The 25,124-nt window shown below is 37.5% G+C and overlaps 1 long non-coding RNA gene across 8 annotated transcripts in view; it reads right to left on the minus strand.

Moving 5' to 3' along the window:
* The window catches only part of LOC109951008, a 432,683-nt gene that overhangs the window by 292,046 nt on the left and 115,513 nt on the right, over window positions 1-25,124 (minus strand). For all 8 annotated transcript variants that reach the window (XR_005602594.1, XR_005602595.1, XR_005602597.1 and 5 more), the window contains one exon: window positions 2,611-2,778. This is a non-coding gene — a long non-coding RNA (uncharacterized LOC109951008). The remainder of the gene's footprint in view (window positions 1-2,610; window positions 2,779-25,124) is intronic.

The raw sequence follows: 25,124 nt of genomic DNA on the forward strand, positions 1-25,124 counted from the left end.
CAAGTGAAATTAGGCAGCTTGTTAGTAAAGCCTAATCATTCATTAACATTTTAAATTCCTACAAAGGGACAAAATACTTGAGTATCTGACTGCCTGAATATTAACAGATAATGCTTTCTGTTTATATGTAAATACCTAAAGTGTGTATCAGAAGTTACCTAAAGAACACTGGGAAAAATTTTTGCTTTTTCAAAAGTTCTTAGAGCTCACAATGTTCTCTTTTTTTATTATTATTATTCTTTCCTCTCATCCTTTTCATTTTTTCCACATCATACCTATCTTATAACTCTGTCCAAAGCAAGGTCTTTTTGCTTTCCTTTGACATAGGTCTCGGTATTGACTAAAAATGAGTATATTTCTTCCAACATACTGATCCAAAAAGGACAGATTTAGATAGCTGGATTTGTACTATAGTGACTCTGCACATTAGTTCAACATTATGTTACAAATCCATACACAAAGAGACATGGAGAGGACAGAATTATGGGTGAAGGCATCAACTCTTTTTTAAAAAAGCATAGGAACCTATTGTCCTGGTCTAATATCTGGAAATAAATGAGATTCAATCCACTGAATCTAATACTAGATTTCATCTGGTTAAATGAAGAACCCCACCACATAAAGCAAGTGGTTAAGCATCCTAATAGATAATCTAAGGAAGAAAACCCAATAACTAGTCTGTTGTCTGTGCAACTATTCCAAAGCCTTTGGCAAAAGATATCACAGAAAGATCCCAAAGGACTTTCCCAGAATTTGAAATCTTTGCCAGATCATCTAAATTACAGGTTTCAGTGACTTTGGCATCTGACACCTGGGGACAAGCTATGCACATATTTTATATTATTCTCCACTTTGTACTGCTCACTGAGGAAGGGAAAAAGCTCTCAGCACCGCAGTCATGTGTGGCTTTTGCTGGTGGGGTACAAGCCAATAGGCACAGCACAACTGTGTGCTATTTTTGCTGCTTTTACTGTGGGAGAGGTGTCCTACAACAGAGAGGCAAAATACATCTTCATCCATTACAGGCCTGTGAGGCAGAAACTGTCAGACAGAGCCTTTTGCCCTGTGCCCACTGCACCATTAACTTTTAGAGGAGTAGTTAGTTACTGATCAGTCTCAAAATGTACCAGAAGTTGATCAGTAAAGACTCCAGCTTCTATGAATTGTCTGACATTTCTAAGAGTGAAAGTGTGAATTGCAACAAGGGGGTTTTTTTAAAAGCCCCAAATAATAGCATTCATGTTTCAATCCTGATTGAAACAAATATAATCCCTTCTTTCCTTCAACTTCCTAAGTTCTCAGGCTTTTTCTTGTAGCTTTGAAGATACATATGTTTAAAAAAAATATATCACAGCAACAGCATAAACTCATATCACATTGCTAGCAGTCTCCTGGAAGTTTGAAATTGCAACAAAATGTAGAGACAATAACACCACATATCACCTTCCTGCTCTGTGAGCAGTCTACAGTTCAAGAGCATTTTCAAAGCACCAATACCACAGTACTAAGCACTAATAGCCCGGGCAGGCAGGCTCCCACCATGCTAATTAACTCACCTAGGGGGTTCTAGTTACGGCCCACACGCACGATTTCAAAGCTTTTCTCTCCCCTCCTACTCCTTTGTCTAATATTTTTCACTATAATCACACTCAGGAAGAAAATTATAAAGCCAAGCATGACAAGTGTGTCTTGCCTCAGCTAAAACTATTCAGAAACAATAAAAGGCAAGATTGAGAGGCATAGATATAGAAAGGCTTTTGCCCTTCTAGCAACAGAAAAATAAGTTAAATTCTTGAAGCCCATTTGATGAGGAAAATGCACACTTTCTGTTTTTCTGGGTGAGAGTTCCAAGGATTTCCACAGCTCATTTGCTGCAGAGGTCAAATCCAATCCAAGAAACTTCCACCAAACATACAGCCTTTTTACTGCAGCCATACACCACAGTCATCTCCCTCCTACCCATCAACAGAAGACTAATCACCCCGGGGTGCAGTTTAATATAAATGGCTGTAACAAGGACTTTGCACAGCAACAGCAATAAAAATCATCCCCAAAGCGGCCACAACAAACCCTGTGCTCAGATTTCCCTGTGGAAGCTCTTTAAGTCAGGCTTATGTACACATTGCTCATAGTTCATTTCCAGTCTCTGCTTCCCAACCAGCAGGTGTTCAAAATGTAATGTATTGCTTACCTCCCCATTTTATCATACAAGGATGTCGAAGTGGCTACTTCATAAACTAGACAGGGTATAACCCAGAAACTTACATTAATTTGCTAATTGGCCTTCTGGAGCAGATCAGAAGGCACAGCAGAAGCCTTTAAGTTTTCAGGTATTATTTTTCCATTTTCTGAATGTAAGAGGAGGAACCCCATACAAATTCTCTAGCAACAAGAAATAGTTACACTTACTGCAGCAAAAGCTTGACTTGAAAACTTAAATTAACCTTAGAGGAATAATTCAAAAGCCAAGGTTGAAGAGCTGCTTTCATTTCCCTCCTTTTTTTTTTTTTCTGCTTTCCTGCAACAAATACAACACAACTGCACAGTTTCAAACTGTCAGAATTCATCACTCTAGAGAGAATAATTTTTAAAAAATCTAATCTCTCTTACCTATGGAAGCATTTCCTTTTGGCTGCTCTGGGTTTCCTCCAGATGAAGTGGCAACTGGCAGGTCTTTGTTGATAGATACCGACCACAGGTCATGTGATTCAGCATGGGCAAATCTCAAATTTTCAGCTTTCTGGAGCATCATAGAGTAGCAGAACTGTTGCACAACATCTGGAAAGTGAATCAGAAAATAATTCAAGATTAATAACTTTCATATCTTGTTTTAGTGTTTCAGGGAAAATTGCCAGCAATGGATGACACTAATTATTACTTCATCAACATTAGTCAGTGAGCCTAATTTGCGTGAAAGATAGTGGGACTGAAGGCAAAAGGAGGCAGCTTTAGTCAACCTCTAAATATGAACTTCAGGGAACAGTTCATGCAGAGGCATTTGCCTTCCAGAACGCCAAGAGGCATCTCTCCTCCATCTTTTATAACTCAGGTCCTGCAGATTGGTCTAGGGTGGCTGGCAAAAAGCAAATAAAGAAAAGTTCAAAAGCATGAACTCCATTACAGGATTTTAAATACAGTGTAGAAATCAAGATGGCAGTGGAAACAGTGCATCCTACTGTTTTTTCTCATTTCTACATTTTTCTCCTAATACAGAAAAAATTGCTTAGAAGTATTTTAATAGCACATATTTCCACTTATTAAATATCACATTTAGTGATTTAATACTGTTGCTAAAGTTATGAAAATCAAAATGTAGATCATTAGCATGAATCCATTTTCATTGTGTGTGAAAGAGCATGAACTCTCATAAATCATTTATAAAGGACGCCTCTACATCTCCTCCCACAACTCCTTAGTATTATTTAGTTCTTTTCCAGATGTAAGAATGTACTGCAGCTAAAGTCTCTGTTCATTAAGCATCTCAGTTCAGTTCCCAGTTAAGCTGATCAATTACATTAGGGACCAAACACTCAGAAATTATACAAATATATTCTCCTATTTAAATGGCAAAAAATAAACCCCACCCTAAATAGAAAAGTATCCTTGGCTCTGCATGTGCACACAGAGCTTTGTTTTTAATAGAGCTTTTCTCAGAGCAGTTTTACTTTCAAATTTATATGAAAGTAGAAGGAAAAACCCAATGCAGACTGAAGGCAAATTAAAAAAATAAAAAATTCAAGATTAAAACATCTTTCAACTGAGTAATTTATTTAGATAGTATATAAAATATAAAAGCACCACAGACTTTAAGGTAGCAGAATATGAAAAACCCCAAAATAAACTCTCCTACAGTCAGAAGGAATCAGTTCTCAAAGAAAATTAACTAAGATGTTGCTATTTTCCTGCAACGTTAATGAATTTCTGCATTTACTTTGCTGAACATCTACTGTTCATTACTGCAACATAAGCAGAACTGGAAACTAACCTTTTTTTATCAGAAAAAAACCCCATGAACTGAATTCTTTCCTCAGAGTCTTAAAATTTCCAGTTATACTCATGGGTATTTCTTACTTAAGTAAAATTAGAATCCTTATTTATGTTGCTGTTCAAACAATTGTTATTGTATTTAGTTAAATCACATCAGCACATAATATCATATCATGTTCTTATAAGGATTCATTTTTAAAGGAAGAAATGGTTAAAAAAGTGAAACCAAGAAGGCAAAGAAATTCAGTGTATTTTCCTCTTCATATCCAGTTTCAATAACAGAATTATTGTCCAGCTGGAGCAACTTTATGACTCAATACATTTCAAAACCACTTTCAGAACACAGAAAAATAGTATTATAAAAATAATTCATCCTCGAGTTTAATTTCACATCTAGAACATAATGGAATATTTAATACTTGTCAAGTCAACTCTGCAAAGTTACCTTATACTGCTCAAATGTGGAAAAAATGGGAAACAGGGGCATATTTGCCCATCAGACAGTACGAGACTATTTGTATATATGTGTATATATCCTACTTAAATCAGTTGTAAAAGCTTACAAAACCCCCACAAAGCTACAAACAAAAACCCCCAGCTGTGGCTTATTTATTCCACTTAGGACTGCTCTTTGAGCATGCCTGACATAAGGAGCCATTCTGCTCCTGCTCCCAGGACACAAGGCAACTGTGCAGCCTGAAAGAGCAGCACATCCAACTGTGGGACCCAAGAGACTTAACCCATTTTGATCAAATCAAATTTTCTGATATCAATTGTTCTTATATTTGGGGGAAAAAAATATTTTAGTGCCTTACCAAGCATTAAATCAACCTACTAGAAAGTAATCATCCATCCCACAAGTAAACAATATAATTCAAAATGCAAAAGATGTGAGTCATGATAATTCAACTTTAAGATTCTGTAATTCTTCTCCAGACAAGCTTGTTTCCTCAAGAGAATGAGTGCCCTGAAATCGTGGCACAGTGGAGCACTTCAGCTAGCAATGAATCCCCAGCATAATATTAAAACCAAACACATCACACAAATGTAAGATATACACAAATACATAATTTTATGTATGCATAAATTAAACAAGAGTCTTCTTTTGATTTTTTGGTTAAACCAGACAGTTTTCCCATTCACTCTTTTTTTTTTTTTTTTTGCTAGCTGAAGAACATTTAAACAGATTCTGGCAGAGTTGCACCCCCAGAACGCTCCGTTCTAGCAGAAGCACAAAGCATGTCAGTAGGACAGCCTGGGAATCAAAGCAATAATGTGCTTTCCTTCCATGGTTGAAGCCTTCATTTGAACGAGTGGTTGAGCAGGCTGACCACAATCCCCTCAGTCAGTTTGATTAGCTGTGATCCCACTCACTCCCACAATGCCCTTTAATAGCCTCTGGACTCTGCAAAATCAGTGCGTAGGGGATTAGGAACACTGGGTTTCTGTTTCAGAAGGGGTGAAAATGGTTATTTTCAGAGTGAAGTCATACTGATGTATAACTATCTAGTAAAGGCAACACCACTGACCTCTGGTCTGTTCAAGGGCTCATAAATAATTAAAACATAAAATCTTTATAAGTGTCTGGTTAAATACAGGCATCTAAATCCCATTGAAGCACCCAGATAAGAAGCTTGATTTTAAAAGACATCTGTTTACTACATTTCACAGTACTTTTCACTGATCACTCATTTACATGTATTTCCTTACATTAAGAATTGTTTTCTTTTAATTCAGTGATTTACTGGGGCACCTTTCTGTGCATTAAAGCATCTCTTTTCATTAGCAAAAATAAAAGGGCATTGTAAGTCACTGCTGCTGCAACAGTGTATCAAAAAATCAGAACTGAGGAAAAACAAAACAAAAAAATACACAGTTCCTCAAGATCACTGTATACCTAAAACCACCCCCACAAATGGAATTTATCAAAAGGTCAGACTTAAAAAGCAGCAATTCATAAATACTAATTACCACCTTGCCAATGATTGCATGATAACATTTACTGATGTATAATTGAACGGCAAAAATTTGAAAAAACAGAGAGCATGGGTAGATTCAATAATTAATTCCTCCCACACTAATCAGTTTCTGACTATTTCTTATAATAAGCACAATTACATATTCTTGCTTCCTTTTTCTTCTCTTTTTCCTTTGTGAGTAACAAACTATGAGTCTGTCTTTCTAAAACTAAAGGGAAGGGGAACCATTGCAAATACCAGTAAAAATACTTTTTAATAGTTACAAATTTCTAAATATTTTATTTGTATCTAAGTTTTTGCTTCCTTGCTGAATGCTACTATGATTCTTTGTTTTACAAAACATTAGTTCATTTAAATTATCCCATTAGACCTAGATCATCTTCCCTCAAGCCTTCTTCCTAAACTGCACATCTGTAACCCAGTGCATTTATTTGTGTTATTATAAACATAATTTAGCAGCCATCATCCTCTGTCCCCCACTATCCCAACAGCTGGGTTGTGGTTAAGGACAGCTCATCTCCACTTTCTCAGGTCTGAGCAGACAAAAGACTCTGTGCTATTCCCAGTTACAGGGTTAGGCCTGTCAGGATGTAATTATTCAGATTACAGCACCGATTCGCAAGCAGCCACAGTGAGCTCACACATGCTTTTGCTGTGCAAGGGATAAACAAGACTAAAAGCACAAGAGCAGCTGCCAGAAACATGGCAGGAGATGGTGCTTAGAATCACACACAGGTTGAATGACCTGGGGTGTTATGAGCACAACATACCACAGTAACTGTTGGCTATAGGGGAAGTGCCAAAATATTAAGTCAAATCATAATATTTTTGTTATTTTATTTTTAAACTTCAGCCAAACTTTATCTTTCCAAAATATTTTGCTAGAACAATATATTGTGCAGTCCTATGCTGGAACAATGTCAATAGAAAAGTCCCAACAGCAAGGCACACAATCCTCTGTAGGCCACATGGAAACCAAATTGTTACAACACTTGTCGGAACACACAAAAAATATCCAAAATTATCATACAGTCCTCCTGGGTTTCAGTCCTCCTGAAACAGGTAGGTTTCATCCATGAAAAAGAAGACTGATATTTTTAATCATAAATATATAGGGAAAAACACAACAAACAAAAGCCAACCCCTGCTCCCCAAGATTCAAAAACACTTTCAAGAACTGAAAACCAGCATTCTCCAGTTGTCACTCGCCAAACACAGATACACCCTTCCAAATACCCTTGTCTCCCACACTTCAGAAAGCACCCAAAGAAAAGTCACAGTGGGAGAGGAGCAGCACCTGGCCCACAAAGCCCAGTACTGTAAGAAATCCAAACCTTGCCGTCATGTGTCTTTAACTGACATGAAATAAAACCTGCAAGAGCACAGAGCTAAAGAAAAGCCTTTGCACCAGTTCCATCCCCCAGTGAGCACCAGCCACCAATCCTATGTTGCTCCAGGATGTTTGGCACTAAGATTTTCTGCTCTCCATCACAGGAAACAGAATCACAAGACATAGGCATGACCTCTTCAAGGGCAACTAAAAGTCTGAGACAGCAGATTCCTGAGGCTTCATCACCATAGCCAGAATTAGCTCTGCAGACCTCTGGGATGGCACCAGTAATGGTTCTGGATTGTCTCCCATGTCTCACAGGTGAGCTTCAGTGTGAACTAATGAGATAAAGGGACTGCAGAGACCTCTGGCAGAAAACACACTGGAAAAGAAACCCTTCAAAAACCACTTTGTTTCTTCTGGGTTTGGATAAGGAAGATGTTGGCTGCAAGGGAAAACTGACATGAAGAAGCCTCTCACCCATGGTAATATAAAACATGAATTTGTAGGCAGACCCACACCAAGCTGTTTCTCTATCCATACCCTACAGACTTATTCTAGTGAATCTGGCTAAAACCTAACAGAAAAAAAAAGCTGTTGTGTATAGAAAAGTACTGTAAAAATAAAATCGCTTTTCTTTACCGACAACACTGAAATATAGCAATGCTACTTTCAGCACAGACTGTACAATTGAGGAAGAAAACCAGCCTAGTGACACTGAACAAGTCAGAGAGTTGTCTAATTTGGTTACTTTGGTTGTGGGCCGTGATCAATACTTTAAAAGTTCATCAGGAACAGAAGAGGAAGTGGAGGAGTTAAAAGCACAAAGATGTTCAACCAAGCACGCGAGGGGGAACAGCAATACAGTCATTAATATTTCACTCTTCCATGAAGAAATGTTATAGTGACTTTTCCTGCTAATTCACAAAACCATTTGAGATCTTCGGTAGAAGAAATACACTTATGAAGAATTCTACTAAAGTGAGAAAGCAATATGGGAATGTTTGATTTACTATTTTATGTGTTTGCTAATAGGTTAGAGAACTATATTTTAAGGTTTATACCATAATGAAAACAATTAAGACTTTCAGAATGGAAAAAAAACAGTTAGGTACTGTTTGGTTTTTTTGACGCTGCCATAATTTCTACGAATAGGCTAGTAGTTTATTTCAAAGTCTCTCTCCCATCCTCTGGAAACACATTATCTTTTCTGAATTTCTTTAATCTTGCACTGTTATTTGAAAAGAAATACTGTACCAAAATACTCAGGCTTAAGAACCTTGAATTATGTGTAGTTTGCTACAAAAAAATGCTACCAGAATTTGAGTTAAAAATCAGTGTTCCTTTGTCCAGCAGATAACCTCTCAAACATTTCACAGCCCAAATAAATCTTTCTCTTTTGGAATGCATGAAAGATAATTTTAGTGAATATGGCAGACACAAGCAAAAGAGTATATATATATTCTGCTAGTGATTAAGCAAAGTGTTTTCAAACTCGAATGGATGAGGGGATCTATTTAATATTGGGACTGCTTTCTGACAGTCTTAATTTACACATCAAAAGAGAAATACACTCTAAGATTTTGTCACTGTAATGGTTTTGCTATTACATTAACTAGCAATTACTACACAATGCCATGCAAGCTGACTAGGCTTTAAATGCCAAGTCCCAATTTTGAAACCTCCTTAGGCTGTTATTTCAACATCTTCCACACTTTGAAGGGAGAAAATTATGAAGGTTACAATTGCATGGATTAATAATGGCTAAAAATGCCTACAAACACTGTTTTCTAGCCTCTGTGCAAGGAAGCAGAAAAATATCAGTTGTGGTTTACCCTTTCCTCTGTTCTACCCAGTATTTGAAAAGTAAAGCACAGGGGTGGAACCTGGAGACATGTTCTCTTCCTGTTCTCCCCATGGGAAAGTGCTGGGATGCTCTTGCTGGGATGCTCTGGGACAACTAAGTTTTGTATTTGAGCACCTTTACAATAGCACATTGCATTGGATGAGTGCTTTTGGTTGTGTCAAATGATTTTGTTTATTTTTTTTCTTTTTTTCTTTTCTTTATTCTTTTTTTCACTTTTGTCTGTCACAGCTATGAGGTATTGCTGACTTAAACCCAGTGTCTATTTTGTCTGCATTCCACAGTAGCTACAATTTCGAACCGGCAACTGCAAATATTCAACTTTGATTTGCTGACTGTTTCATGCAAAGGTTCTGGCACAGCTGGATTTTCCTTCATATACTTTGATTTGTTCTTTTTATGCCCTGGTTCAGCTCTCCCACTGAACAGCTCCAGAGCACTTAATTAATGTATCAATAGGCAGACCCTCATCTGATACAAATCAGAGGTTCACTGTAATTTGCTTTAATAGAAATATGTCTATTTATGGAAATAAACGGATCATTTCTTGGTTAAGGAAAGCAATAGGCATTTGGGCATGGCTTCCTCTACAATAGCATTTGATACCATATCTCTTTCCTTGCAATCACCTCGTTTTCTGTGTTGTAGTTTTTCAAGTTCTATTTAATGTGAAGCCAGTGTCACCTGCTAAGGTACATGAGCCAAATTCTTCAATACAATAAGAGAAGTCTCCTAAAATAGAGACAGACACCTAAAGTTAGGCAGCCAGGTCACACAGCTTCATAATTAATCCTTCAAACAAAATTTCAAAGGGTTGGTATTGATTTTGGTGGATGCATTTTCCAGGCTACTTGATGAAATCAGGTTGGCTTGTAGCAACTTTGAAACAGAAGAGAGTAATATAGATAATAGAGAGTCAAGGACTTCATGCACTTCTTACTTATTGCAGTTATTTATGATTCCTAACCAATATAATTTCTCGTACAGTTGTTCTCCATAATCCCTTAGGTTTCCTCCCCCACTATTCTGGCATTGTTTCTTATCATTAGATTTTCCCACCCATCTCACAACAATACATTAATTCCTGATCAACATTGAAGACCAAACGTAGAGCCTCTGGGAAGAGCGACTGGATCAGAACCCTGGGTTCCTGTCAGGCAGGGCTGGGAGCACAGAGCACTTGCAAATGGCCCTTTAACTGTTCCCTGATGCTCCTCAAAAGGCCCCTTGATGGGGTAACACTTCTTGTTACCATTAATATTCAAATTCACCGCGCTGAAAATACGGCCTGCAAGTAGGTATAGATTGGAGCAATCGAAATAACATCTAACACAGTTTTCTGTCTAGAATAGGTTGTGAAACGGAAACCAGGATAACAAATAAACATGTTTCATATACAGACATCTGTGGGCCTGTGTTAAACTCACTGTACAAAGTAGTGTTAGTCTCCCTTTTTGAAAATCCCTGACAAAAAAACCATTTCCATTTGCTCTCTGTAATGCATGGGCCCAACTGGTATTTCTAGAATAACGTAACAGACATTTCACTCCCTTTTGACCTCCACACTAGGAATTCACCAGCCAGTTATGCAAAGGACACATATGTAAATATATAGATTTCTTCCCAAATCTCAGAGCTTTCTGCACAGTAATTTTTCTCCTCTTCAGCATCAGTACACATTATGTGACATTATTTACCTCAACACACGGCTTCAAGAGTCCCTTTATTAGACAGCAAGACCAAAAGGCCCTTCTGAACAAGAGACCTAACAGTCCCCTCTTGCTATAAATAGCTAGGGTTTTTTTCTAAGTATTTGTTGACTACATTATTTCTTTCTTTTCCTGGAAATTGGAAAGAAAATGTCACCTTTCAGGGACAGTTATTTGTTCCTTTAAATTGACTATAAAAGAGTTCTTGGAAGGCAAGAGGATATTTCCCTTCATTCTTAGCTACTAAAAAAGTGACTTTCACTAAAAAAAGAGATGATGTATTCATAAAAGTAGATAAAAACTATACTGTTAACCATCTGCTTTTGGATTTGCTACTCAGTGACTAGAGATATATATTTAAAAATTACACAAAACAAGCTGGAAAAAGTTAAACATTTTACTAGGAGATCATATTACTCGTTTACATTATCTTTCACATTAACCTTTAATCCTAGAAGGGGAACCTGTTTAACCTAATGCTGTTATTCAACTGGGCATTAATTTTCTTTAATTATTAATCTCCTGTAATCAAACATTCCAGGCTCTACATCTATCAAGTCCACAAGCATGAAGCAGAAAATAGTTCACTGTTTCATTTTATACCAGCTGAAAGTTTTCTCTACTCCTCCGTTAGTGTTGCCATGCCGTCAGAATGCGACGTTCAGAAAGCAAACCAGATGCCCACTTTAGTAAAAAGAGCAACAAAAATCGCAACACCTTACCAAAATAAAATTGTATTTATGAGCAGCTCTCACTAAACCTACCGAGAGGTGCAGGGCACTTGTGTACTACTGGTCCTCCTCCTTCAAGGGCCTCAGGGTGCAGAGCTGGCTCAGCACCCACACATTCATTTTGTGCCCTGACCTTGGTGACCAGGGCTGGAATCACAGTTGCAAAGCACCAGCCAGGTAACAAATAAATCTGCTCATGCTGATGGTCTTTCTGATGCTTTGGGTAGGAAAAAAAAAAAACAAAAAAAACGCAGTGACAAAAACAAAGAGAGTAATACCTTCATTCTAAACCAGACAATCAGAGCGTGAACACTGGAGGTACTAAGCACTTCATGAAATACAACTATGTGGTATCTGCAGGCGTGGATCATGAGCAGATGAGATTTAGGAATTCTCTTCATAATTTTTTTTTAAAAAGCTGTAGATTCTCATATTTATGATTTCATTGTGCTTTAATTCACTTACACTTTAATAAGTCAAAAGGGTTTTGGGGGGTTGGGAGTGGGGAAATATGTTGCAATTATGGTTTTAAATAATTTATTCATCAGTTAAATCCAAGCTATTTTAATGATTTGTTAAACATTCTGCAGCAGTTGTATTAAACAGAGACCAGGAGAAATTAATGATTAGGTGATAATAGCTGGAGATCCTATCACTGTTACTCAGCTAAATTGATTTTCTTAGAATAGCTAAATAAATAAAATTAAAAGCTACACGACAAATTGCAAAATTTTGTTAAGCAAACTACGTACTGCTAGATCCCAAAGGGAAAAGAAATAAGGAAAATTTCTTTTCCTAATTTTTAAAATGTCAGAACACATTTTTGTTTTTATTAAACTCTTCTACAAGATATGAGTCCCCTCTTCAGAGTAATTTGTATTTATTTAGTTGAAATTCTTTTTTTTAAAAAAAAGCACTAAGTCTCTCTGACATAGCTAACACTAAATTCCATATTCTGTTCGTTGTCTTATCCCTAGTGCATCCCTCTGCGCTTACATCTAACCCAGCTCTCTAGGATGTCTTCAAGTTATTCCCTTATCCAACAAACTTCACCTCACAGTACATTGTCCATAAATCTCTCTCCCAGTGAAGCCAAGCAGTAGAAGAGCATCAGGACTGCGTGCCCAGCAAAGGCAGGGCTGGTGCCAGTGTGCAGATGGCTGCTGAGGAGCTGAGCTGGGGCCGTGGCAGAGCCTGCCACCGACAGCCCTGCGTGGAACCACTCGAGCACAGTGATGCTGTTTGCAACTGCTCCCTCAAACCTTCAGCTGAGAGTGGCTCTCCCAAAAGCTGGGCCAGAGGAGCAGAACAAATGCCTCAGCCATGCCAGCTTGCAACCTGGCCTTCTAGGTCACCTCACTACACTTCCAGCTAGTCCACAGTCATCCCCTTCTACCTGCCCTTGCATACAGGGGGAGCAGATAGTAATCACATCCCCCTGAAATGCTGTCACCCCACCTTAGTGCTACAGCTGCACCAGAAAGCTAAACTGGGAAAATTACAACTCTTAGAAACCAAAAGACTCTGAAAAAACTTCCATTCAGGAAAAAAAAAGGTACGTTCATCTACCAGGCTGAGCATCAAGTCAGAGGTTGCTCCCTGAATAATTACTGTCATAACTGTCTTAACCCCCAATTAAAAAGAAATCTTACAGATGAGATTAGCCAGCTACAGATGAATAGTCTTCAGGAAGGATTTAAAAAAATCTGAAAAGTCTGTCTCTTCTGCTTTCTTCACAAAGAAGATTTGCCCACTAATAACTTGTCTAGTTCAACAGACTATGGAAATTACTTTTTTTTTAATGGGAAATTTCATTTCAGAAAACAAACTTCTCAAATTTATTATAACCTATTTATATTCAAGACTGTAAGTTTTGAAATTCCATCTGCAGTAAATTACCAGGCAAGCAATTTGATAAACCTTCACATAGCTCTTGATCTTAGCATGGGTAGCTCCATTCTAATTCAGGCACATGTCCAACACCAAGTATGCATTTGTGCAGACCTGCTAAATGATAAATACAGACTAGTCCAATGCCATAAAGCACTTCAAATGTCTCACTGAAAGTCAAGTAATAAATCACATTAGGAAAATAATTCTCAGAATAACTACATTGAAGCTCAGTCAACACGTAGCATGCAAAATGCTGAGCACAAAAGTTTAAGGTAGATCAGAACTTCTAGTATAGCCTGCTGAAATGCAGCCCAGGTGGGTGGACCAGCACCACACTACAGCATTTTCCATTGTGCCTGTGATCATTTGGCCTTGCAACCATCCAAACAGCTCCAAAGCAGACTGTTGCAATAAGAATGTAGCTGTTGGGAAGTTAGCACTCCGCTATAATCTGTGAGGTGCTGAGCAGCAAAAGCTGAGCAAAATCAGCAGGAGATGAAGGCCTCTTCACCGAGGCAAACAATACCATGTATTCTCGGGACATACAGAACTTTTACAACAATGCATCAGGGGGAAAAAAGTGCCTGCCTGGAGACTTGTGTAGGGAAAAGTGCTTTTTTTAATCTGTACAGGTTTGATTACAATCATCTTGGCCAGGCAAACAGTTCAGGTCCTAAGACAGTATGGGCAGGAAATAAATCTCTCTAGAGGTCTCCCAGTGCAAATATTTCATTGGTAGAGGCTAAACAGCATAAATTACATTTCAGATGAAAACAACTAGGTCTCAGGGTTATTAAACAGGGTAAACAATAGCAGTAGAAATATTTATTGGGGCTGCTGGAATGGGACCCTACAGTATCTTTTTAGATATTGCATCTTGTGGTCCATCTTGAAATTTTCCTTGAAGTCATTTGCAACTCTGGAAACACATGTGCTGTGCATATGACCTAGATTTCTGGATATTACCTCCTGTATGCTGTTTTAATAGCTAATTTAATTTTCTCCTCTTTTCATAATGAGACTAAAGATTACATCCTACTGGCTTTATTATTATCCAACATCCATTCTGTGCAAAATCATAGTGTACATTCTTGAACTTCTCCTTCAGCCATCGAATCAGCCTTGATTGATGCCCCAAATCCTGCATCAGCATCTCTGTGTATCCCAGCTACATCCACAGGGAGGGTGCTGAAGTTCTTTGAATGAGCTACACCTCTATCACTACGTACATTCATTATTTAACAAATTGATGAAGACATTTTTAACAGCAATGAGACCACAAGAGGATGACTAAAACTACCTTAAAAGTTGTAATCCCTGTATAAGAGGAGCCCCTCACAGTCATTTTTAGAGAGGGCAGAAATCTCTACCTGTCTCACAAGATTTTAGCCAGCATAAACCAGACTGAGAATAGCTGAGCACTTGGTACTTTCTATATACAGCTCAAGTCTGTCGCCCTGAGTTTTATTTCATATAACTCTGGTTTTCATTAGAGTAACCACTCTAAAATCAAATTATCTAAACTTTTATAAGGCCAACTAGAATCAGGTCTTGTTAAATATTTATTAAATAAGAGAAGCTATAACAGTCGGAAGAGACAGTCTGTTCTGTGTGGAGTTTTAAAGTCACATTCAGTAAGACAGTATTCTGAATTGCTAACATATCGGACTGATTGAAACAATAAACTCCTTATATTTCTTCAAATAGCTATTTTGGATTCTTGAAAGCTATTGTGATACACAAAGTAGCATTACTAGGGAAAAAAATAATAATGAGTAATGCCTGCATCTCAAGCATTCCTATTTGGAAAACTGGAGTGGAACATAATCTGGTTTTGTAACTGGCTGGTAAAATTTATCCTTCTCTAGCAATTTATTTTGGAGTTAGAAGGGTGAAAAATCAATTTTTAGATAGCCATGGAGTTGGGAAGAGGAAGTAATTGAAACTCAGTTGATTAGATTGCCTTTTTTTTTTTTTTGTAGGTTTCCTTGGTTATGTTGGTGTTTTGTTTTTTTTTAAAAAGTGAAGATATCACTTAGATTAGCTCTTCTTTTATATAGAAAAGGTCTTGGGATAGAGAAAAATGGTTTAGGTCCCTTCCATGAAGATGTATGTGTATGACACGGTATAGACACCTCGGAACAAAAGCATGCTTACAGCTGTAGATAAGCCCCATCCTCAATGACTGCTTTCGGCTCTTCACCACATCAAGCAGTAGAGTGCTGTCAGACTTTAGCTATAGCTAATCTACAAAAATTTATATCATCTGCATACATACTTCATTAGGCATTCTATAAAATCAGGCTATTTTCAAAGATTAAACAAAATTTATATTCAAGGTCTCTCTGTAAATATACACAAACAGAGACACCTATATTATATCCATAGCACTAACTTTGATTATAGCAGATTTATAAACTGTATCTCCCCTACTCTTTGCAGATTTGTAAGGAGACATCTTTGGCAGTATAATAGCTCTCTGATAAAGTTTTTTACAAGTGTGTGTCTCTCTCTTTCTCGCCTTCTTTTCCCCAGTTAACACCTAAATATAAGAAGATGAATAATCTAACTTTATTCAAGTTTTTCCTCACTCTTTCCCTTCTAGGTTGTATCTGTCTGCTTAGAACAAGATCAGAATTCTGGGAAAAAAATTACTCCTGCAAAACATACCAGTAATTGTGCTCCAAAAGGTCACATTACAATGCTGCAGGCTGCTTCTGTGAATAAGATTAAAGATCTATGTATGATTAATTTGCCATTTTACCAAAATTTTTTGAGCTGAAATATTAAAAATGTCATACAACTTCGAGAAAATAAAGTGACTATCACTTCACTGAACTACAGACAGATATTAACAAAAATACCAGTGACACATTATTGAAATAATCTGTGATCAGAAATTATTCCCATATCTTTCCATCGAGGGAAGAATATACCATAACAAAAGTCAAATTAACCAGCTCAGCTCATATCAAATGTACAGAAAGACTGATTGCCTCAAACCCCACTACAGGATCATTAAAAGTAAATATGTGGCCATAATTCCAAGACATATACATTCAAAATAAACGTTTCTGCAGGCAGTATGTAAACAAAGCTCCAATTATTTTATCTTTTTCTTTGAAGGAGTGTATTGCTGCATGAAGCCAAGGAACCACACTGTCACTCTTGCAACATCTCTGTACCCTCTGCACTCTGCCTCAGGCTCCTCCAGGTGATGTTGAGAAGATTCATTCTGGTACATGCCCTAAGCTAAAGTACCAAGCCCCCACCCAAGGGGGGCAAGGAAGCACATGGACAACTCACCTCAGTTTTACCACTTTCAGTAGGGCCACCACAGGATTAGCTGGAGGAAGAGCAGGAAAATGGAAAGGATGAAGGGACACTTTCAATTCCACAGGTATGACCTCAAAGACCTCTGCTGTGACCTTTCAGTCCAAGAGAATCCACTCGACAGCAAGCTTCAGATCAGGTCTCAGCACTATCTTTGAAATTCAGGTGTTAACAGCCTTCCAGAATGGAGGGTAGGGTAGAAAAATAATTCTCAGGTCTGATATATTTTTATAAGCTCAAAAGTACAGACATTTCTGGAAGCTACATTATATACAACTGCCCTCATCTTGCTGTCAAACAGTGCTGTCCATCACCTTGGAACACTCAGTGAGCTGACATCTAAACAAGCGGTACTGCGCAGTGGCCACCCAAACAAGTGCACACCAGTAACACTTCACACTCTCCTCTGCTCTTTACTCACACTACCATAAAATGATAAAAACTTCAATAAAAACCTTCTAGCTGAGCAGTAAGACCAAAGCCTTTTAGCAATACAAAGCCACACTTCCTAGCATGCTCCCCACTTCTTATGCAAAACTATGGGAGATTATTGTCATAATCCATAATTCAACTGCAGACAGTACAGCTATCAGCTGGTACTGGAACTAAATCTGTGTAGAAGACTTTCAATACAAAAAGCTCGATTAGCATCTCACAAACCAGCGTGGATCCAGCTCATAAACAGCCACAGTTTACTTTTGCATTAGACTGACTGACTTTTAAAATATCTTTTGTTTATGGCCTACCACAGTCTCCAGGTTTTGCATAATAATTGACAAAACTGGCGGTACAATTAACTGGGCATTTTTATTCTTTTACTATTCGTATCTTTCAGGAGTTGATATCGTAATGGAAATCTCCAACATCAAAGATAAAGCAACTTTACATTGTGAAATTCTTGCAATTAAAAGAAAATTGGATGCATCCATAACATTAGCTTTTACTTAATTGCTAAGCATCCTTTTTTTGTCCATGGCAGGAAGGCTCATTTAGATGCAAATATTTCTCCAGAGAATCAGAATGTTTATTTTTATGACTGTTTTTGTTATTAATGCACTACTATTGGGGGGGGGGGGGGGTGGGAGGGGGAGTGTTTCTCTCTGACCAAGAGCAAAAGCAGCCCTATAATCTTAAGGGCTCATGAGGAAGGAAGGACCTAAAAAACGTATGTTTCTAACCTGCCATGATGACTGACAAACACACCTCCACCTCAGTTCACAGTTCAGTTTGTTACTGGCCTATGAAGGAATTCATTTTCCTCAGCTCATCCCATGGCTTCCTCACATGTTACAGCTATAATATGTCAGATTTTTTCAAAACCTTGAAGTGACAGTTTGGATATAAGGTCATGCCTTGTAGGAACAAGGGTTGAGATGCACAACTTTAAAATGCATTGACTGTTTAGTTTCTGCATTAGCTTGATGTCTGAGTGACCTACTTTGCTTATTTAATGAGATTGTGAAGAGAATGCTTTGCATTTCTGACAAGGATATTTTTCATTGCCAAAGAAGGAAATAAAAAAATGACAATTTGAAATGCAAAGGTTTATTTTAATGAGAGTAACACAGCATGCATTATAATAAAAACAGACTATAGCTGTCATGGTTGGGTGCTGTAGAGCAGGCAGCATATATAAAGAGGCAAAAAAGTCAATTAAGATTTTGGGAATATAAAATAAAAGATAAACAAGAGTCTGTGGGCTCCTTTACTTTCAAGAACTAATACTATTCAAGCCGTACATTTTAGTCTCAAACCCTACATAGCAAGGGCTACAAAAATAACTGTAATTATTCCATTTGTTTCTGATCGATTCATTTGAATACTTCATCCAGTAAGGTAAAATATTTCCAGGCAACAGCAAAAAAACAAAACAAAAAAGAAACCCAGGACCAGTACTATTAGGATCTTTGTCCTTTTCAGTTAATAGTACTACAATTACAGATTTATTTGGCGCTTAAGTAAAACTTAACTAAACTTCACAAGAACAATAGCTAGAGAGAAAACAGCAAAACTGTTGACTTATTGCTTCTCTTCCCAAGGTTTCCTAAACCCCTTTCTATGGTCTGTATGAGGATATTTGTCTTCACTCTTCACTCACAGCTTCTGAAGATACCTTATTGCCAACAACTCTTATTAACATCTGGGTTTCCAAGGACTGAGTTCCCACAAAAAGCCTACCTACAGCTGCAGCAGGAACTCTGCAGGGGGTAACACTGATTTTCTTCAAGGTCTCCCAACCATTTCATCAGTCTCCAAAACCACATAGGTCTCACCAGCTGACTCATTTTCAGAGCTCCCTATGTATAAAACACCTACAGCATTGAGTTGCAAAATATGCCAATAAAAAAAATAAACCTAGATTCATGACAACAAAAAATTGCCTCTGGAATGAAAACTGTAATTAAATTCAGTATTAACCTACACAGGGAGAAATAACAACTAACAGACCAGCTTCTATAATCACAGCACTATCATCTGTTCAACAAGTAGGAATTAATTCCTTACACAGAAATTTACAGACAGCCCAGGGAGGTTGTGGAATCTCCCTCTCCAGAGACATTCCACACCCACCTGGACAGGATCCTGTATAACCTGCTCTGGGTGACCCTGTCTTGGCAGAGATATTGGACTGGGTGATCTCCAGAGGTCCCTTCCAATCCTACCAATTCTATGATTCTGTGCATTTAGGAAGTCTTTTTCTTCCCCAGAAATAGCACTTTATCTATTGGAATAAGTTCTGCCATTTTAATAAAATTTCATATGAAGAGAAATAAAATAATGGACCCAACATCCAAATATGTCATACTACCTTCAGCAAGGACCAGATGCTTGAATTGACTTGCTAAACTTGAAATACAGCCCTATAATTCTATTATTCATATATTTTAATAACCTGTATGATGTCCAAACAGCTAAATCCACCACATTTTCACAATGAAACTGCATTACAGCTATTAGACTTGACAAAATTTACTTTTCTGTGCCACCTGATCTTTCCTGCACAGGTTAGAAGATACTAACATGCTTTAAGGCTTTGGAACTTGATGATCTTTAAGGTCTTTTCCCACCCAAGCCATTCTATGATTCTATTCTGTAATACTTTACTAACAAATACATTACACAGTGTAGTGGGTTATAATGAAGGTGCTCTGAAATGACCACAGACCACCTCAAGAACTGAGAACAGAGTTGTATTTGAAGTATGATTTGTGACAGCATTTCCTAAGACTACTGCAAATACTCTGGGAGATAGCAGCAAATAGACACCTCATGATCTCTGCTTTAACCAGAGTAGATGAGAAAATCTACAGAATTTGTAGAAGTCCTTGGCATCAGAAAAGCTAATAGGATTACAGGTTATTATGTTATTTTGTAAGCTAAAAAACTCACTGATTGCCAATAGACCTTCTGGACACTTATGAGCATTCTGGCTCTCCTAGATCTTATGATGACAGATCACAGCATACCAGCAGAAAAACAGTGTTGTTTAAGCACAGTACCCACGGATATTACCAGGAATTGAAGTTCCTTCACTGATTTAATAAAAACATTTTCAGTAACCCACATAAGTTCTCCACATAAGTTTGATTATATACAGAGGTAAACCACCATGTCAGTCGTTCAAGCAATGCAAAATCTAGTACAGATATAGGGGTGTTTTAACTATATAAAGTACATGTTTACACAACTAGTATAAAGAGAATAATGTTTTTCAAATGAATGTAAAATAGCCACCGATAACCCTTTCAGATACAAGTGTTTGGCTTTCGCCTTTATGGTGTCACCTCAGTTCCTATGTCTGGAACAGATGGTACAAATTGGTCTTATGAGTTCCTCCCATCCACTTATTGTCATTGTCTGGTAGCAATCATAACAAAACAATCTGAAAAAAGCCTTTATTGGCAGAAAAGGTTGCTTTAATGAGAGACTGAGACCATTTATCAGATCAAATATCACATCAAAGAAATGGCTTGTAGCTTAAGTTTGCCTTTTTTGCATTTATAAGCAAGATAATTCTCAGTAAGCTCTGTATCAGGTTGACACTTCATTGATGTCTTTTTCATTCCCCATCTGACAAAATACTGCATTTTAAAATTTCACACAGAATAACAAATTGAAATTTGTTTGCTAAATTGAAAATTAAACATTTCAAGTCATCATTAAAATGGTGAACTTTCTTAGTGAAGAGACCTAGGGCAGAGCTCCACCACAAACTGTCCGACAGGGCCTGGAGCCACACTGGGTTTGGTGTGGGATTGCCTGCCCAGCCTCCAGTAGTTTGGGCAGAATCTGAGCCAGCTCGGCCTCTGCTCTCCAGGAGCCCATCAGACACAGGAGGAACAGCACAGGCCTTGAGCTACATTTTAGAAGCAACTCTTGGTGTCCTGGGAAGCTGACACGGGACACCTGCAACATCAGACACAAGGCTGATGTACACCTTGCCAGTCAAGACTACCAGGGTGCAGATTACATAAGCATCACGTGTAAGAAATACATATCCAGTGCCACCCCCTAACAAGATTAAATGTAATTACACTCAGGATAATAAGTGCATTTGGGTCTGGAAAGGTCTAGCTTTCCTGTTTTAAATAGAAATGAATGAGATATCACAACACAAAACCACATCTCGAATTACAGGCATTCATAGCAATAGTAATTAGTTGAAAATGAAAATTAATTGAATACAGCATTGTTCCAAACCATTTATCTAATTTGATCAAGGAATCATTAACTAATTAAGTAGCAATGCTTGAATGTGCAGCTTATAAAAGCACAAGGTCACATGAAGGCCACACTATCAGCAGAAAACATGGTTAAGGAAGGCTATCTTTAGAAGGGTTTACACAAAAGTCATGTAAGTGCACATTTACCAAGTGCTTTCAGAGCTGACCAGTCAGTAAAAAAATTGCCAATCCTTATTTAGGGGTATGAAACTGTGTAATAATGCTATTATAACCTCTAGGTAGCTTTTCTCAAAAAAAGAGTTCTTTTCAATGCAGCATACCAGTGATCTTAGCACACTTATTTGTGTATTTCAGCCACAGTTTTTGAGGAGAGGAGGGCTACAGAACCTGTCTATAAGCTAAAAGTGATTCAGAACCAAGAACTGACAGAAGTTTGCTCAGAATCCCTCCACAGACATTTAGGTCAGCAGAGGTGGGGGAGGCTGGGACATCACCAACATTTATATTTCAGCCCAATGTGGCTTTTGAAAAGTTACACCCTTCACTTGAAAAGGTTCCACTGAGTTCCACTGTGAACACTCACTTAAAACAATTTAATTTTCCTCCCTATAAAAAACACAAATAAAACAAAGAAAAAAACCCACCTAAAGTACACAAAACAGCCTGACTATTTCAAACAAGTGACTGATACAATAACTCTACTTCTCAGAATTGATTCTCCTTCTCATCTTCACTTGCTTTGGGGGTTTCTTTGTGGGGGATTTTGTGCCTTTTGTGTGTGCATATGTTGTTGTTTGGGGTTTTCATTATTGTTGTTTGTGGTTTTTTTCTTTTTAAGTATTATGTTGAAAAGTAGGGGCTCAGTGAATTACACAGTTCCAGCAAAACATACATTGCAAAAGCAATTCCAGGAAATATAGACTTAAGGAATGAAAGTAGTGTGTGCCTATGACAAGTAAATTGCATGACTGTGGGGTATAGTTCAATTCTACATCAAGAAAAATCCTGTTATACAGTTGAAAAATTAATATCATTCCCCGTGGCCTGAAAATATTTTTTTCTGACATTTGAGAGAATTGTAATTGCAAGAGTACAAAACCACATCTATCTTGTCATTTACTTGGTTCTGTTGTGGGCTGAATATTATCACGTACAGCCCTACGGTCCCTGAATAGCTTCTTGGGAGAGCTGGGATTGCTATCCCTCTTCCTGATGCCAAGAGAGTCTTTTTTCATTCTTTTCTTTTTCCAGTGAGACAACTTGAGAAAAATTATTTTTGTTTATAGGACTGGCAAACAGTGCCTCATGTATTTGTTATTTGCCTCCCTTTTTTCAGTGCCATTATATATTTTAACCTGTGAGTGCCAGAGTGACTATCACTGAATACAGACTGCTGTAGCTGAGGAGCAAGGTTGGCTGTTGGACCAGGCAGGAAGATTACCCTTCCTTCTTTCTGCCCCCTGATCTGGAACAGCATCCTTGGGAGCCTCTCCTCCACTAGCTCCAAATGTCTGGAAAAATAAAGCTCAATAAAGATAAAAAGGGAATATTGGAGAACCAATAGTCAAGTCTATACTCAAATCCATGAAAAAAGAATTGAATTTGTTTATTCCCCTAGACTCGTAGTTAGCATTTTTTTGTTTGAGTTTCTTATAACATGGGAGAAGTAAAGGAACTGTGAATGGTATCCTGGGGTGGGAGTAGAGACTCTATCCTCAAAAATAAAATTCAGCTGAATCTCGGTAAGCCAGTCACTGAAATCACTAAAAAGCCTTATAACTCTTCCAGCTGGTATGGCTTGTATATAACTGGATAAGAGAGACCTCAGTAACTCTTAAAGGAGTGGATATGGAATGAAAATGGGAATTGCCTCACTTTAAAGGCAGATCTAAATGCAGATAATCACTACCAACAGTGAAACCTGGAGATAAATAAATTAATGCTCAGGTCTAGAAAGGCACTAGATACCCAGCACACATTTCTTTGCCTAAAGGTAAGTAGTCACATTTTAAAATTGTATTGCAATCGCTAAGTCAAAAAGTAGAGAAAGCCAAGAACTGTGGATGTGGAACATAACTTAATATGCAAATTTAAACACGTTTTCTTTCCATTATCAGTAAATACAACCCTGAAAGCAATTGGTGCTTCTGTGCTTAGTGTGAAATATTTGTAGACAAAAAAAATTATTTTTCAGTCTTTGAGCTACCAGAAACACAAAGTAAAGTAAATTATCCAGATTTCTCCAGAACAATTAGATAAAAAGAAAACAACCAACTTGGTAAAACTTTAAACAATTATCTATTTCACCTCTATGACTCAGCTCTTTATGTTAAGATTCTATCTTGAGTACAAATCAAGTTTATCACTCAGGTTCCAATCAGGAAATTAATTAGGAAGAAATAAGAAAGCGAATGAAAGATGAAAAAAAAATTGTATTGCACATCAAACTTTTTAAACCTGACAATTACACTTTACGATTTCATTTCCATGGTAATACAAAGTATCTGCTTAGCTGATTGAATCATTTGAAAGAAACAAATTCCTGAACAAGATAAGTCTAGTGATGTATAAGATGTTTAACAGAGGTGTTTCACTGTTTATCTTCAGGCAGGTTTGTTTTGGAGTTTTCTTAAGTGAAGACTTGATTAGGAATGACTTTGAAACACAAAGGCAAGAAACTACCACAGTCATATTAAATGAAATATAGAGATAACATTTTCAAATTTCATTCCAGAAAAGAAGCTGGGAGGTTATTTGGAATGTTCCTTCAGAATCTGTATAAGTGGCATACACTCATGCTGATTTAAATAGCACTGTTCTTAGACTTCACAGTATTTACCCCATATTTTGCTCTTGTTTGAAGCAAGATTTCTTTTTTAACAGCTTGCTGAAAATTACTGACTTAGAGCTAATTTGTCTTATTATCCTTTTGCAGACTCGAGTGTACCCCTTTTTTATCTATTCAATTAATTTTAGATTTTCATGACAAATTATATGGAACATAGTTCCCGCCATCATTCACGGGCAGTAAGATCTTCCTCTTCCCCCAAGGGAAAGACAGGCTATATCCTTATTGTGTTTCATAATCCATTTTTTTCAGTACAAGATGATGGTGTTGGTCATGGCTCACTGAGAACATTATATTTATTGCCATAATGGAATGGAATTTAGTCTTTAATTTACATTTTGACTTCTTGAGATTAAATTACCCTTCCATTCAAAGGGCCAGTTCATGGCTTGTGGCCTCCAGGAGGTAAAAAGCTTAAGCAAGAGGCCAGTGAAGCACAGTCTTTGTGCCTTTGCTTTGCATAAACATGATTTTCAGTCCATTTATGAGCATCTAACTGTGGGGCTGGATTTTGTTTGCAGAATAATTCATGGGAAGGTTTTCCCTACTGTGAATATGTGTTTACCTAAAAATAAACTGCATGATTCATCATAAAAATGTTTAAGAGCAGGATGGCTATCACAGGGCTTGCTTTGGCACAAGGTTAAGTAGGACATTTTTAAGTCAGACACATTTTGCCATTATTCATTTAATTAAGTTAAACATTACAGCAATTGGAAATCTTAAACAGTAATGGAATCCAACCTTCATGGATTATTTGCAATG

The sequence above is a fragment of the Corvus cornix genome, chromosome 9 (genome assembly GCF_000738735.6).
Source record: "Corvus cornix cornix isolate S_Up_H32 chromosome 9, ASM73873v5, whole genome shotgun sequence".
NCBI lineage: Eukaryota > Metazoa > Chordata > Aves > Passeriformes > Corvidae > Corvus > Corvus cornix.